The sequence below is a fragment of the Entelurus aequoreus genome, linkage group LG08 (genome assembly GCF_033978785.1).
Source record: "Entelurus aequoreus isolate RoL-2023_Sb linkage group LG08, RoL_Eaeq_v1.1, whole genome shotgun sequence".
Taxonomy (NCBI): domain Eukaryota; kingdom Metazoa; phylum Chordata; class Actinopteri; order Syngnathiformes; family Syngnathidae; genus Entelurus; species Entelurus aequoreus.
The window spans coordinates 11,334,545-11,350,279 of NC_084738.1; the positions used below are offsets into that span (position 1 = coordinate 11,334,545).

General features: G+C 37.8%; 1 protein-coding gene across 2 annotated transcripts in view; it reads right to left on the reverse strand.

The window, feature by feature from the left end:
• Positions 1–15,735, reverse strand: part of LOC133655403 (adenosine kinase-like) — a 359,572-nt gene that overhangs the window by 75,598 nt on the left and 268,239 nt on the right. The gene's annotated exons all lie outside the window — the stretch shown is intronic.

Genomic DNA, 15,735 nt, shown 5'->3' on the forward strand with positions numbered 1-15,735 from the left:
CAATCTAACCTTCATGCCGGTTAAAAAGCGGCGAGTGAAATGTCTCCAAAGTCGCAATTTTTTGCAAGCTGCCCTAATAAAAGGGGCGATATTTAAACCAGGGGTGACCAAAGTGGGGCACGACCCGTCGAGTCGATTGGGTGGCGTCCCAAATTTAGTACATATTCATACTGACCTCAAATTATGCACAAAGCAAACTAATCTGCTACCCAAGAATACACAACAATTCTTCTTAACAAAAGAGGAGAAATATAATTAAAACATTTGTACGCACGTACAACACTTAAAACCTTCAGTATATCGGTATGTGGAATTAAATTATGGAATGGATTAAGCTAGGGCTGGGTGATGTATCGAATATACACTACCGTTCAAAAGTTTTGGGTTACCCAAACAATTTTGTGGAATAGCCTTCATTTCTAAGAACAAGAATAGACTGTCGAGTTTCAGATGAAAGTTCTCTTTTTCTGGCCATTTTGAGCGTTTAATTGACCCCACAAATGTGATGCTCCAGAAACTCAATCTGCTCAAAGGAAGGTCAGTTCTGTAGCTTCTGTAACGAGCTAAACTGTTTTCAGATGTGTAAACATGATTGCACAAGGGTTTTCTAATCATCAATTAGCCTTCTGAGCCATTGAGCAAACACATTGTACCATTAGAACACTGGAGTGATAGCTGCTGGAAATGGGCCTCTATACACCTATGTAGATATTGCACCAAAAACCAGACATTTGCAGCTAGAACAGTCATTTACCACATTAGCAATGTATAGAGTGTATTTCTTTAAAGTTAAGACTAGTTTAAAGTTATCTTCATTGAAAAGTACAGTGCTTTTCCTTCAAAAATAAGGACATTTCAATGTGACCCCAAACTTTTGAACGGTAGTGTACTCGATACATCGAATATACTCGATATATTGCGGGTTTGTCTCTGTGCGATATAGAAAATGACTATATCGTGATATTCGAGTATACGTTCTCACGCAGTTGCTTTTAGCTGCGGGCATTACACTGCATGTGTTTCCCACTCTTTCTTGTCTCTCCTTCTCATAGAGACATAAAACAAGCGCACCTTCTTACAAACCCCGTTTCCATATGAGTTGGGAAATTGTGTTAGATGTAAATATAAACGGAATACAATGATTTGCAAATCCTTTTCAACCCATATTCAGTTGAATGCACTACAAAGACAAGATATTTGATGTTCAAACTCATAAACTTTTTTTTTTTTTTTTGCAAATAATAATTAACTTAGAATTTCATGGCTGCAACACGTGCCAAAGTAGTTGGGAAAGGGCATGTTCACCACTGTGTTACATGGCCTTTCCTTTTAACAACACTCAGTAAACGTTTGGGAACTGAGGAGACACATTTTTTAAGCTTCTCAGGTGGAATTCTTTCCCATTCTTGCTTGATGTACAGCTTAAGTTGTTCAACAGTCCGGGGGTCTCCGTTGTGCTATTTTAGGCTTTATAATGCACCACACATTTTCAATGGGAGACAGGTCTGGACTACAGGCAGGCCAGTCTAGTACCCACACTCTTTTACTATGAAGCCACGTTGATAAAACACGTGGCTTGGCATTGTCTTGCTGAAATAAGCAGGGGCGTCCATGGTAACGTTGCTTGGATGGCAACATATGTTGCTCCAAAACCTGTATGTACCTTTCAGCATTAATGGTGCCTTCCCAGATGTGTAAGTTACCCATGTCTTGGGCACTAATACACCCCCATACCATCACAGATGCTGGCTTTTCAACTTTGCGCCTATAACAATCCGGATGGTTCTTTTCCTCTTTGGTCCGGAGGACACGACATCCACAGTTTCCAAAAACAATTTCAAATGTGGACTCGTCAGACCACAGAACACTTTTCCACTTTGTATCAGTCCATCTTAGATGAGCTCAGGCCAAGCGAAGCCGACGGCGTTTCTGGGTGTTGTTGATAAACGGTTTTCGCCTTGCATAGGAGAGTTTTAACTTGCACTTACAGATGTAGCGACCAACTGTAGTTACTGACAGTGGGTTTTTGAAGTGTTCCTGAGCCCATGTGGTGATATCCTTTACACACTGATGTCGCTTGTTGATGCAGTACAGCCTGAGGGATGGAAGGTCACGGGCTTAGCTGCTTACGTGCAGTGATTTCTCCAGATTCTCTGAACCCTTTGATGATATTACGGACCGTAGATGGTGAAATCCCTAAATTCCTTGCAATAGCTGGTTGAGAAATGTTGTTCTTAAACTGTTCAACAATTTGCTCACGCATTTGTTGACAAAGTGGTGACCCTCGCCCCATCCTTGTTTGTGAATGACTGAGCCCTCGATTAAGCAAAGAAATCCAACAATGTACTAATATGATCCACTTCAAGAAACTCTTCAAAGTTAAAGTGTTTACAAAGTACAAAAAAGAAGAACCATTATAAACATTCTGAATTGATCTCATCCAGCCATTCATTTTCTACATAATCTTACTCATCTCACCACGTGAAATATAACTTACTTCACCAATTATTATTTATTTATTTTTATTGTTGTTACTTATGGAGTATATTGTGAATAAATTGAGAACAGGAAGTGGACAAAAGTTTTAGCAACTGCTATGTAATCTTCCTACTCCTTTTCGAACATGTTGAATAGAGAAACTGGAAATTGTGATGCATGATATTGCATGCATGCATGTTCCAAATAAACACACACTCAATCTCAAGCTCACGTGGGGCATCCCGATCTGATGTCGATATCAGATATCAGTCCGATACAAGTAGTTTACATCTAAATGTCCTTCAATAAACACACGAGATCGGCCTTTTCTTGTATTTTACTCAAGTCATCTACTAAAAAGTAAACATGGTTGGCTATAGGCTACTAGGAGCAAGCAGCTACGCAACAGCTAAGCATACAATAATTTCTAATGAATGAAAAATGTCAAGATTTACAACCAATAAGAAAAATAGTGGCCCAATTTATTCATAGTACAGAACAATGAAACTTTGCTACCTACAGGTAACCGATGTCAAAGTACATAGGACTTCTAGCCACAGGCTAATTTGCAACCCTTGTCACTAGTTAGGCTTTTTTTTTTAAGGTAAGAGAAGTGTAAAACACATACAAAAGGCTTTAGACAAGTACAAAAATAAAAGGACATTGAAAATAATTGGCCCCATGTGTCCGTACTACATCCAGTTATAGTACTCACACTTCTGATTGTCCTTAAGCCACTTTTTCAGTTTCGTGGAGAAAAGTTTAATGTCCGATTGTGACTTTAACTCCAGTGGCAAAGAGTTCCACCCTCCAGCTCCCACCGACTACAGCTGGAGTCTGCACACCTTCACTCCTGCGTCTTTCTATTTCTTGACACATCACATCAGGGGCTAATCCATTAAAGGCCTACTGAAAGCCACTACTACCGACCACGCAGTCTGATCGTTTATATATCAATGATGAAATCTTAACATTGCAACACATGCCAAAACGGCCGGGTTAACGTATAAAGTGCAATTTTAAATTTCCCGCGAAACTTCCGGTTGAAAACGTCTATGTATGATGACGTATGCGCGTGACGTCAATGGTTGAAACGGAAGTATTCGGACACCATTGTATCCAATACGAAAAGCTCTGTTTTCATCGCAAAATTCCACAGTATTCTGGACATCTGTGTTGGTGAATCTTTTGCAATTTGTTTAATGAACAATGAAGACTGCATAGAAGAAAGTTGTAGGTGGGATCGGTGTATTAGCGGCTGGCTGCAGCAACACAACCAGGAGGACTGTAAGATGTATAGCATACGCGCTATCCGACGCTAGCCATCGACCGCATCGATGATCGGGTGAAGTCCTTCGTCGCTCCGTCGATCGCTGGAACGCAAGTGAGCACGGGTGTTGATGAGCAGATGAGGGCTGGCTGGCGTAGGTGGAGCGCTAATGTTTTTATCATAGCACTGTGAGGTCCCGTTGCTAAGTTAGCTTCAATGTTGTCGTTAGCAACAGCATTGTTAAGCTTCGCCAAGCTGGAAAGCATTAACCGTGTAGTTACAGGTCCATGGTTTAATAGTATTGTTGATTTTCTGTCTATCCTTCCAGTCAGGGTTTTTTAAATTTTGTTTCTATCTGCATTTGAGCCCGATGCTATCACGTTAGCTCTGTAGCTAAAGTGTTTCGCCGATGTATTGTCGTGGAGATAAAAGTCACTGTGAATGTCCATTTCGCGTTCTGGACTCTCATTTTCAAGAGGATATAGTATCCGAGGTGGTTTAAAATACAAATCCGTGATCCACAATAGAAAAAGGAGAGAGTGTGGAATCCAATGAACTCTTGTACCTAAGTTACAGTCAGAGTGAAAAAAGATACGTCCTGCACTGCACTCTAGTCCTTCACTCTCACGTTCCTCATCCACGAATCTTTCATCCTGGCTCAAATTAATGGGGTAATCGTCGCTTTCTCGGTCCGAATCTGTCAAGACTTTGTCTATGGCGTGGTTTGCTCTCCCGTGGTGCAAAAGAATTGGAACGGACGTGGCGTGCAGGTAAAGACATAGTTTAATTATTACTATAAACTCAAACAAAAGGTACAAACAAAAGGCGCTCACAGAGGAGGTAACAAACTTGGCTATGACAAAACAAAAAGCGCGCACAAAGGCGGAAGTAAAAAAACTAGACTATGAAACAAACAAAAACTTACGTGACAAGGAACTGTGAACATGGCATGAATGTATGATGTCGCCAGGACGAACAACAGAAACAGAAAAGCCTATATAGTGACATGATAAGTGAAAACAGGTGCGTGACTAACTGTGAACAGGTGCGTGACATGACAATGTGAAAACGTGAGACAGGTGTGTGTGAGTCCAAACGTGGAACAGGTGAAACTAATGAGTAACCATGGAAACAAAACAAAACCAGGAAGTGAAACCAGGAACTAAAAAGTGTCCAAAAACCAAGCAAAACAAAAACAAGATCAACACAGACATGACAGAATCGCTCTCGCTGCTGGTGTAAACAATGGGGAAATGTGAGGAGCCTTTCAACCTGTGACGTCACGCTACTTCCGGTACAGGCAAGGCTTTTTTATCAGCGACCAAAACTTTATCGTTGATGTTCTCTACTAAATCCTTTCAGCAAAAATATGGCAATATCGCAAAATGATCAAGTATGACACATAGAATGGATCTGCTATCCCCGTTTAAATAAAACAATTTAATTTCAGTAGGCCTTTTAGGCACTTAAAAATAGCTTTTAAAAATGAGAAATGTATCAATTTATCAAAACTCGTCATGTTATATTTTTGGAGTAAAAAGGCAGTGATGATGCTTCATTGGCTTCTAAATCTCTTTAGTGTTTGTTTACATAACGACAACAGAGGCTTCACTACACATCTCGTGGCCTATCCCCAGACCATGGCACAATAAGACATACATGCATGCATGTAAACTTGTGCAGCTTGAACAGATAAACACGGTCTAATAAGCCTGAAACAGTTTATATTTATTTTCATGGTCTTAGTCATTTTTATAATATGGCCATCACATTTTAGCTTAGGGTCCAAAATAACCCAAATATTTAAATTCCTTTACCGGCTCTATTTTATTTTGATTAATGTTGACCGAAATTTCAGTTAATAATCAAAGAGAAACACATTGAGACTGTTTTGTTATAATTTAGGGTTAAAGGCCTACTGAAAGCCACTACTACCGACCACGCAGTCTGATAGTTTATATATCAATGATGAAATCTTAACATTGCAACACATGCCAATACGGCCGGGTTAGAATACTAAAGTGCAGTTTTAAATTTCGCGCGAAATATCCTGTTGAAAACGTCTCGGTATGATGACGCCTGCGCGTGACGTCACGGATTGTAGAGGACATTTTGGGACAGGTGGCCAGCTACTAAGTCGTCTGTTTTCATTGCAAAATTCCACAGTATTCTGAACATCTGTGTTGGTGAATCTTTTGCAATTTGTTCAATGAACAATGGAGACAGCAAAGAAGAAAGCTGTAGGTGGGAAGCGGTGTATTAGCGGCCGGCTGCAGCAACACAAACACGTAGCCGGTGTTTCATTGTTTACATTCCCGAAAGACGACAGTCAAGCTTTACCATTAGCCTGTGGAGAACTGGGACAACAGAGACTCTTACCAGGAGGACTTTGAGTTGGATACGCAGACGCGGTACCGTGAGTATGCAACCAGAATGTTGCCATAAGCATTTTGTTTAATTTGTATGTGTAACGCAGTACGCAGCTGCGGCTTCCAAACATTTGATCGCTTGCCCGTACGTGCGTGCCGCTATGTGCATGTCACGTACGTAACTTTGGGGACTTTGGGGAAATATATGTGCTGTATGAACTTTGAGGGGGTGAACGGTACTTTGGGCTGTGGGATTGAGTGTGTTGTGCGGGTGTTTGAGTTGTATTGGCGGGTTATATGGACGGGAGGGGGGAGGTGTTTGTTATGCGGGATTAATTTGTGGCATATTAAATATAAGCCTGGTTGTGTTGTGGCTAATAGAGTATATATATGTCTTGTGTTTATTTACTGTTTTAGTCATTCCCAGCTGAATATCAGGTCCCACCCGCCTCTCACAGCATCTTCCCTATCTGAATCGCTTCCACTGCCCTCTAGTCCTTCACTCTCACTTTCCTCATCCACGAATCTTTCATCCTGGCTCAAATTAATGGGGAAATCGTCGCTTTCTCGGTCTGAATCGCTCTCGCTGCTGGTGGCCATGATTGTAAACAATGTGCAGATGTGAGGAGCTCCACAACCTGTGACGTCACGCTACTTCCGGTACAGGCAAGGCTTTTTTATCAGCGACCAAAAAGTTGCGAACTTTATCGTCGTCGTTCTCTACTAAATCCTTTCAGCAAAAATATGGCAATATCGCGAAATCATCAAGTATGACACATAGAATGGATCTGCTATCCCCGTTTAAATAAGAAAATCGCATTTCAGTAGGCCTTTAAACAGTTATTCTGAAGCCATGTTGATACTTCCGCAAGCTGTCTGTTTAATATGTCTGAAGCCTGTTGAGGGCTGCCACATAAATCCTTGCATCATCTGCATACATTGGGCATATGGTATTTGTGCAAATTTTGGGGAGGTCATTAATACATGTACTGAAAAGCAGCGGGCCCGAAATAGATCCTTGTGGCACACCCAAATCACAATTCATCACGTCTGATTTTACACCATTTATTTGAACACATTGTTGTCGCAATTCAAGATAGGATTTTACATTTTTGGTAACACTTTAGTATGGGGAACATATTTTAAGTAAAAAAGACTTAATTTAGAGTTATTTGGACACTAGGGGACCATATAAGGGTTAGGGGTTAGGGTCACTAATCAATAATTCTGAGGTTATTGAGGGAAGACTCTTAGTTAATGGCTTACTGGTTGTATAAAAGGCCATGCAGAATAAGGCATTAATAAGTACTTAACAATGACTAAGTAAGAGCCAATATGTTACTAATTTGCATGTTAATAAGCAACTAATTAATGGTGAATATGTTCCCCATACTTAAGTGTTGCCAATTTTTTGACTGTGACTGACCGAGTCAAAAGCTTTTTCCAAATCTAATAATACTGCTCCAACATATTTATTACCCTTGTCCAAAGTGGCACATTATCTCTCTGGAATTTTCCCCCAGTGGACAATGTCAACAGGTCCAAATGAAGGAACTATGATGTTTTTCCTTTCTCCAAAACGGCACGGAGACAAAAAAAACTTGAGGAAAAGCTTTGGCGTTGATTACTGTTGGACATGTCGAAGATTAGCGGATTGTGATTAAATGTCTTATGTTGTGCCAGAGCGTCCATCCCTCTGTAGACCTCGGTGGCCAAAAAAGGCCTCATTGACTTGCATTAAAAACACATGTTTGCTTTCAATCCCACTATTACTACATTATAAAAGTATTCTGAAATGATCACTTTTAGTGTGCACTTTTACAACAAGTAGAGATAATATACTGGTACATGAAGAAAATCATGTTCATTCAATAGCAGTTTTTGCATGTTTGTGTACATTTAACTTTGCATTTTTTAGGCTATAAATAATTATGAAATGTTGCATTCAAAGACAGTGGGAACAATGTTTCGTGCCTTTATAATGCAGCGCCACGCGTGCAAGGTAGACCTCCGCTTTCATGTGACCAAATATAACATCGCCCTTGCCTGGCAGTCCATTACACACCTCTGGCGACGGCCATCTATCTACCCCACAAGGGCGGCGGTGGGGGTCTGCTGGAGTGTGGGCGGGTCCAAAAGGTTAAACAAGCGGCAACGCGTATAAATATCTGTACGCTGATAGCGATAGCTAAATGGACGAGCGTGGGGGTTTGCATAAAGGAGAGCTGAGCAGAGAGGCGTTCACCTCAGTCTGCGGGGACTAATGGAAGCGGCGGCGGCGGCAATGATGGCGGCGGCCTCGTGCCGGGGGAGTTAGTTATCAGCCTGATGGCCTTATCAGCACTAAAGGCCTCTATCACGCATCTCACCTCGGGCTTTAACACCGGGTCAGACCAGAATGGCGCTACACACACCTGCTGTCGCTCTCAAGGAGCCACACTTTTTATTAGCTCACTAAATTTTACCTCCAGATACCAGTTATTTTTATAAATTTGTTATTATTATATACTTCAGTTCAATTTGATTTTACTTTACATAATCATAATTACTTTTCATTGATTTGTATTCATTATTATTATATTAGTTTATTTCTGCTCATTGGTATTTTATTCTCCTGCACTGTAAGAAATATTTCCATAAATTCTTAGTATTTGTTATGTATAATTTTATAAAAATTCAGCGTTGGTAAATAATTTATGAAAACTAATGAAAAATAAAAACACTTTTTTCTAAAAATAAAAAAATAATTACAGTAGTAAAAATTGCAACACTCCACAAATAAGGCGGCCAGGCTGAACTTTTTTTTTCTCTGCAAAATGTTTAAGAATTGCGGGTGAGGGGATAATTAATGACATTATTATTATTTTTTTAAATTAAAAAAAACAACAACAAAGGAGTAAAAACTGCAAACCTCCACAAATCAGGCGGAAATGTGTTTTTTCTCCAATATTTATGCATTTATGCATTATACATACATTATTCATAGTTTGTATTTATTATCAATACTTTTCTAAGAATTTTGGATTTGTGAATAATCTATGAATATTTATGTAAAATATAGGATTTAGGTCGTACAAACTACAACATTAGAAATATGGTGGAAAATGCTCATAAATGTATTTTTTCTGATTTCTAAGAATTCAGGGTTAGTCGATAACTACTGAAAATTAATTAAAAATAAAGACCCTTTTTTTTTATAAATAAAAAAATAATTACAGTAGTAAAAATTGCAACACTCCACAATTTTTTTTCCTGCAATATTTTGAAGAATTGAGGGTTTGGTGATAATTAATGACATTTTATTTTAAAAAAAAGAAAAGAAAAAGAAAAAACAAAGGGGTAAAAACTGCAAACCTCCACAAATCAGGCGGGAATTATAAAAAAAATTAGTTTTTTGTCCAATATGACCAATGACAATAAATACTGGCATTATACAATTACATTCAGTTTGTATTTATTATAAATACTTTTATAACAATTTTGGGTTTGAGGATAATCTATGAATACTAATGCAAAATAAAGGATTTAGGTCGTAAAAACTGAAACACTAGAAATACGGTGGAAAATGCTCATAAAATAATTTTTTTCTGATTTCTAAGAATTCAGGGTTAATCGATAACTACTGAAAATTAATTAAAAATAAAGACCCTTTTTTTTTTTTTTTTAAATAAAAAAATAATTACAGTAGTAAAAATTGCAACACTCCACAATTTTTTTTTCTGCAATATTTTGAAGAATTGAGGGTTAGGTGATAATTAATGACATTTTATTTAAAAAAGAAAAGAAAAGAAAAACAAAAAACAAAGGGGTAAAAACTGCAAACCTCCACAAATCAGGCGGAAATTATAAAAAAAAAATAGTTTTTTGTCCAATATGTCCAATGAGAATAAATACTGGCATTATACAATTACGTTCATAGTTTGTATTTATTATAAATACTTTTATAACAATTTTGGGTTTGTGGATAATCTATGAATATTAATGCAAAATAAAGGATTTAGGTCGTAAAAACTGCAACACTAGAAATATGGTGGAAAATGCTCATGAAATCATTTTTTTCTGATTTCTAAGAATTCAGGGTTAATCGATAATTACTGAAAATTAACTAAAAATAAAGAAACATCAAAGAAATAATAATTACAGTAGTACAAATTCAAATGCTCCACAAACAAGGTGGAAATGCAGATTTTTTTTACTGAATTATTAAGATAAGATAATAAGATAAGAATTCAGGGTTAGTGGATAATTATTGACATTTTATGAAAAATTAAGAAACATTTTCCATAAAACAAATAACTACAATAGTAAAAATTGCAACACTATGGCAGAAATTCCTAAAAATATGTTTTTTTCTGCATTATTTACAAGAATTCCTGGTTAGTGGATCATTTTTAAAAATAATGAAAAATAAATACTTTTTGTTTTATTTTTATAAAATAATCATTAGTAGTAAAAATTGCAACACTCCACAAATAAGGAGGCCATATTTTTCTGCAATATTTTTAAGAATTGAGGGTTAGGGGATAATTACTGAAATTTTATCTAAAAAAATAAATAAACAATTTTAAAACAAAGGAGTAAAAACTGCAAACCTCCACAAAAAAGGCGGAAATTAAAAAAAAATTGTTTTTCATCCAATATTTATGAGAAGAAATACGCATTATAAAATTACATTCATAGTTTGTATTTATTATCAATACTTTTATAAGAATTTTGGGTTTGTGGATAATTTTATGAATATTTATGTAAAATAAAGGATTTAGGTCGTAAAAACTGCAAGGCTCTAGAGAAATGGTCAAAAATGCTCAAAAGAAGTAATTTTTTCCAGATTTCTAAGAATTCAGGGTTAGTCGATAATTACTGAAAATTAATAAAAAATAAGGAAACATAAAAGAAATAATAATTCTAGTAGTACGAATTCAAACGCTCCGCAAATATGGTCGAAATGCAGATTTTTTTAATGGAATTATTAAGATAAGATAATAAGATAAGAATTCAGGGTTAGTGGATAATTAATGACAATTTATGAAAAATGAAGAAACATTTTCCACAAAACAAATAATTACAATAGTAAAAATTGCAACACGATGGCAGAAATTCCTAAAAATAAGGATTTTTCTACATTATTTACAAGAATAATGCAGCAATAAAACAAATAATTACAATAGTAAAAATTGCAGGTGGTCAGAGGCTTTATCATGTCCATGAAGAAAGAGTTTTGTTTTTTTACTTAAAGACAAAATAAGAACCCGTGACTTAAAATATATTTTAAGATGTGTAGTGAAGCCTGCTTGTGAAAAGGCTCATCTTGTTATGGGTGGGGGTCAGAAGCTTTATCATGTCCATGGGGAATACGTTTTTTAAAGTTATTTTTTACTTAATGACAAAATGACAACCCAGGACTTCAAACATATTTTAAGATATGTAGTGAAGCCTGCTTGTGAAAAAGCTCATCCAGCTGTGGGCGGGGTCAGAGGCTTTATCATGTCCATGAGGAAGGAGTTTTTTCGTTTTTTTTTTTCATTACTTAATGACAAAATGAGAACCCGGGACTTGAAACATATTTTAAGATGTGTAGTGAAGCCTGCTTGTGAAAAAGCTCATCTAGTTATGGGTGGGGGTCAGAAGCTTTATCATGTCCATGAGGAATAAGTTTTTTTCTACTTAATGACAAAATGACAACCCAGGACTTCAAACATATTTTAAGATGTGTAGTGAAGCCTGCTTGTGAAAAAGCTCATCCAGCTGTGGGCGGGGGTCAGAGGCTTTATCATGTCCATAAGGAAGGAGTTTTTTTTAAGTTTTTTTACCTAATGACAAAATGAGAACCCAGGACTACAAACATATTTTAATATGTGTAGTGAAGCCTGCTTGTGAAAAAGCTCATCCAGCTGTGGGCGGGGGTCAGAGGCTTTATTATGTCCATGAGAAAGGAGGTTTTTTTAGTTGTTTTTTTTACTTAATGACAAAATGAGAACCCGGGACTTCAGACATATTTTAAGATGTGTAGTGAAGCCTGCTTGTGAAAAAGCTCATCCAGCTGTGGGTGGGGGTCAGAGGCTTTATCATGTCCATGAGGATGGATTTTTTCAATTGATTTTTTACTTAATGACAAAATGTGAACCTGGGACTTCAAACATATTTTAAGATGTGTAGTGAAGCCTGCATGTGAAAACGCTCATCTAGCTATGGGCGTGGGTTAGAGGCTATATCATGTCCATGAGGATGGATTTTTTTAAATTTTTTTTTTTTTTACTTAATGACAAAATGTGAACCCGGGACTTCGAACACATTTTAAGATGTGTAGTGAAGCCTGCTTGTGAAAAGGCTCATCTAGCTATGGGCGGGGGTTGGAGGCTATATCATGTCCATGAGGATGGATTTTTTCAATTTATTTTTTACTTAATGACAAAATGTGAACCCGGGACTTCAAACACATTTCAAGATGTGTAGTGAAGCCTGCTTGTGAAAAAGCTCGTCTAGCTATGGGCGGGTGTCAGAGGCTTTATCATGTCCATGAGGAAGGAGTCTTTTTGTTTTTTTTTACTTAATAACAAAATGAGAACCCGGGACTTCAAACATATTTTAAGATGTGTAGTGAAGCCTGCTTGTGAAAAAGCTCATCCAGCTATGGGCGGGGGTCAGAGGCGTTATCATGTCCATGGGGAATATGTTTTTTTTTTTTGTTTACTTAATAACAAAATGAGAACCCGGGACTTCAAACATATTTTAAGATGTGTAGTGAAGCCTGCATGTGAAAACGCTCATCTAGCTATGGGCGGGGGTTAGAGGCTATATCATGTGCACGATGATGGATTTTTAAATTATTTTTTTTACTTAATGACAAAATGTGAACCCGGGACTTCAAACACATTTTAAGATGTGTAGTGAAGCCTGCTTGTGAAAAAGCTCATCCAGCTGTGGGCGGGGTCAGAGGCTTTATCATGTCCATGAGGAAGGAGTTTTTATTTATTTTTATTTTTTTTTACTTAATAACAAAATGAGAACCCTGGACTTCAAACACATTTTAAGATGTGTAGTGAAGCCTGCTTGTGAAAAAGCTCATCTAGTTATGGGTGGGGGTCAGAAGCTTTATCATGTCCATGAGGAATACGTTTTTTTTTACTTAATGACAAAATGACAACCCAGGACTTCAAACATATTTTAAGATGTGTAGTGAAGCCTGCTTGTGAAAAAGCTCATCCAGCTGTGGGCGGGGGTCAGAGGCTTTATCATGTCCATGAGGAAGGAGTTTTTTTTAAGTTTTTTTACCTAATGACAAAATGAGAACCCAGGACTGCAAACATATTTTAATATGTGTAGTGAAGCCTGCTTGTGAAAAAGCTCATCCAGCTGTGGGTGGGGGTCAGAGGCTTTATCATGTCCATGAGGATGGATTTTTTCCAATTGATTTTTTACTTAATGACAAAATGTGAACCTGGGACTTCAAACATATTTTAAGATGTGTAGTGAAGCCTGCATTTGAAAACGCTCATCTAGCTATGGGCGTGGGTTAGAGGCTATATCATGTCCATGAGGATGGATTTTTTAAATTTATTTTTTTTTACTTAATGACAAAATGTGAACCCGGGACTTCGAACACATTTTAAGATGTGTAGTGAAGCCTGCTTGTGAAAAGGCTCATCTAGCTATGGGCGGGGGTTGGAGGCTATATCATGTCCATGAGGATGGATTTTTTCAATTTATTTTTTACTTAATGACAAAATGTGAACCCGGGACTTCAAACACATTTCAAGATGTGTAGTGAAGCCTGCTTGTGAAAAAGCTCGTCTAGCTATGGGCGGGGGTCAGAGGCTTTATCATGTCCATGAGGAAGGAGTTTTTTTTTTTTGTTTACTTAATAACAAAATGTGAACCCGGGACTTCAAACACATTTTAAGATGTGTAGTGAAGCCTGCTTGTGAAAAAGCTCATCCAGCTGTGGGCGGGGTCAGAGGCTTTATCATGTCCACGAGGAAGGAGTTTTTATTTTTTTTATTTTTTTTAACTTAATAACAAAATGAGAACCCTGGACTTCAAACATATTTTAAGATGTGTAGTGAAGCCTGCTTGTGAAAAAGCTCATCTAGTTATGGGTGGGGGTCAGAAGCTTTATCATGTCCATGAGGAATACGTTTTTTTTTACTTAATGACAAAATGACAACCCAGGACTTCAAACATATTTTAAGATGTGTAGTGAAGCCTGCTTGTGAAAAAGCTCATCCAGCTGTGGGCGGGGGTCAGAGGCTTTATCATGTCCATGAGGAAGGAGTTTTTTTTTAGTTTTTTTACCTAATGACAAAATGAGAACCCAGGACTGCAAACATATTTTAATATGTGTAGTGAAGCCTGCTTGTGAAAAAGCTCATCCAGCTGTGGGCGGGGGTCAGAGGCTTTATTATGTCCATGAGAAAGGAGGTTTTTTTAGTTGTTTTTTTTACTTAAGGACAAAATGAGAACCCGGGACTTCAGACATATTTTAAGATGTGTAGTGAAGCCTGCCTGTGAAAAAGCTCATTCAGTTGTGGGTGGGGGTCAGAGGCTTTATCATGTCCATGAGGATGGATTTTTTCAATTGATTTTTTACTTAATGACAAAATGTGAACCTGGGACTTCAAACATATTTTAAGATGTGTAGTGAAGCCTGCATGTGAAAACGCTCATCTAGCTATGGGCGGGGGTTAGAGGCTATATCATGTGCACGATGATGGATTTTTAAATTATTTTTTTTACTTAATGACAAAATGTGAACCCGGGACTTCAAACACATTTTAAGATGTGTAGTGAAGCCTGCTTGTGAAAAGGCTCATCCAGCTGTGGGCGGGGTCAGAGGCTTTATCATGTCCATGAGGAAGGAGTTTTTATTTATTTTATTTTTTTTTACTTAATAACAAAATGAGAACCCTGGACTTCAAACATATTTTAAGATGTGTAGTGAAGCCTGCTTGTGAAAAAGCTCATCTAGCTATGGGTGGGGGTCAGAAGCTTTATCATGTCCATGAGGATGGAGTTTTTGTTGTTGTTTTTACTTAATGACAAAATGAGAACCCGGGACTTCAAATATATTTTAAGATGTGTAGTGAAGCCTGCATTTTTGCAAAGGGATTATCCCTCAACATTCAGACAATAAACTCGTAAGATTGTGAATGACGATCTGGAGGTATTTGGAGGCAAAAAAAGCACAAAGGTGCATGTTTTGAGCCCGTGGTGGCGTCGATACTGCGATCTGCGTCAGATTCCCACAGAGCACACACAGATATGCTGCATTAAGAAAGATTAAAAGGCATCCGCCGGGGAGATTAATCCAGTAATGATCATCACGTTGTCTTAAATACCACAATCCAGACTCAACAATCCCTTCTGCCCTTTGTGTGCTTTATCTCCTACGCTCCAGAGAGCACGTAAGGCAAATGGCGGCTAATTTTATGGGCAAATCTATTGCTACTGTGAGTGGTTTCTTTTTCTTTTTTCCCCTCCTTTCCAGGAGGTAATCATGTCTCTCATTGGGGGCCGTATTAACTGCCGCCATTAAAGAAGAGAAGGAGACGAGACATACCGCCCTGGATTCCGTGTCAGGTAGTCAAATAGGACGACGCGGGAGGAGTCAATTAAGCCGCC